The sequence below is a fragment of the Elephantulus edwardii genome, unplaced genomic scaffold (genome assembly GCF_000299155.1).
Source record: "Elephantulus edwardii isolate Elephantulus edwardi_28Jun2011 unplaced genomic scaffold, EleEdw1.0 scaffold00051, whole genome shotgun sequence".
Classification (NCBI taxonomy): domain Eukaryota; kingdom Metazoa; phylum Chordata; class Mammalia; order Macroscelidea; family Macroscelididae; genus Elephantulus; species Elephantulus edwardii.
The window spans coordinates 6,523,219-6,525,090 of record NW_006399801.1 but is presented as its reverse complement, the minus strand read 5'-3'; the positions used below and the strand labels follow the sequence as shown (position 1 = coordinate 6,525,090).

Sequence of the window (1,872 nt, the reverse complement as noted above, 5' to 3'; positions counted from 1 at the left end):
CTTTTTTAAATTAATTTCTCTGGGTGTCCCTGTTGCAACCCAACTATTTTTTTTTAAAGGATTTTTATATTAAAAAACCACAAAATAAAAAAAGGAATCAACATGTATCTTAGAAGTCCTCTCAAGAGTCTCAGAGTCCAAACAGCCTTGAGGCTGATGCCTTTTTTCTTCATGCTCAGCTTGCAGCTCATTTAAGATCAGAGATGACTTGTGTTCTAGGATCTGAAAATCAAACTTGTTCCGCCGAATCCAAGACCCTGAATTTATCCAAATTGTAGAAACATGCTTTCACCACCCGTCCACCAAAATACCTCCCATTCAGATCAATAACAGCTTTAATTGCTGATTCAACCCTCTCATATTCTAAAAATATCCTTACTGCTTCATCATCTGGAGCACCAGGAATTTCAAATATTACGCATTTTCCAACTTTGCCATATTTTTCACATTCTTCCTTGGTTTCAACTTCTAAGTCTTCATCTACCTCTCCTGCACCAACCATGTTCCTTAGTAGGACCACTTTAGTGGGGCACTTAAGTATTTCAGTTAATGGATTTGAATCCGATTTCTTGGCTGCATCTTTCTCTGTAGCATCACCAACAATGATCTTGCCTCCACGTTTGCTTGTCTTTTCCACTGACAATGCAGTGCTCAGCCCCTGTTCATGCTTCCCAAGACCTTGGCCTTCCCGAAAGCCATACTTCTGCATGATCTTATGTGTTACCGTGCTACCCATGTTAGCAAGGAAGGAGTTGCTAGGCCCGGTTGGAGATCTTGGCCTATCCTGTTCCTTATACACTGGGGGAGGGATAGCAGCTTTCGAAGACTGTGATCGAGGTCTTGAATCCTCTTCATAGGGAAAATCTTGGGGTAACTCTTTGTCTTTTTCTACAAGAGAAGTAGGTGGTGCAACAGCAGCGCCTCCCATACATCATTTCTTCCTCTCTCGCTCATAATCTTCATCAGAATCCGGATCTGGTCGCCTTGAAAATCCACTAGCTTCATGTCTGTCTTTATGCCTCTTTTCTCTTTCTTCTATTTCTTCCTGTCTTTCCAGCTCCCGCTGTCTTTGTCGTTCTTTTCTTTGGCGTTTTACTACTTTCTCATAATCATTAGGAAACATAGGATCATATTCATCAGCTAAGGGAATCAAAACTTCTGCAGAAAATCCACTGGGAACAGGATCCTTTAGGCCAGCTGCTACATGAGGTGGGGTATCCACAATCTGCCGGTTATCTGACTAACCGCCTCGTTTTAGGTCTATTACTGGGGCAAGGACTTTACTTTTTGTCCTTTGGCTCTATGCTTGAGTGAGAGCGGCCTTCTTCACCTTAAGTTGAGACTGCAAAAGTTTGAAATTTCTGGACCAGCCTTCTGTTTTTGAATCACTGGTTTCCACTCCCAGGTCATCATACAGGGACATCTTTTCAGTTTAATGCTAGCCCGCCCGAGCGACTTTCCCCACGGGCCGGAGCGGCGGCAGCGCGGATCCAGGGGCCAAGGCACACAAGTTCCGTATCAAGTCCGGAAGCGCCACGGAGAGTGCAGGTTTGGACGCACTCCGCGAAAATATACCAACGACTAGACCTCAAAGATGGTGCCAACTCCTACGCCAAATGCGCAAGAGGTCAGAGGTCAGGGAGTGCGTGCTGCCGGGAGAGAGGGGACACCTGCACCGCTGGCGCCTAGCCTACATTGCCTCCTGGTGGTCGGAGGTCCACACTGCATGGTCCCTGTTGCCTACCCTCTCCAAGGCACAATCTTTGAAATGTTAAGATATTTTAGAGAAGTTGACAGTGACCCCAGATGGTGAAAAGTAGAAATTATCCATGGCTGCAAAAATTTTAATGGGAACCAGTTATTTTCTTTTTT

At 44.9% G+C, this 1,872-nt stretch overlaps 1 pseudogene; it reads right to left on the bottom strand.

Annotated features, from left to right (window-relative positions):
* Positions 1 to 229: 229 nt before the first annotated feature.
* Positions 230 to 1,423, bottom strand: LOC102873220 (annotated as a pseudogene).
* Between the last annotated feature and the right edge of the window lie 449 nt (positions 1,424 to 1,872).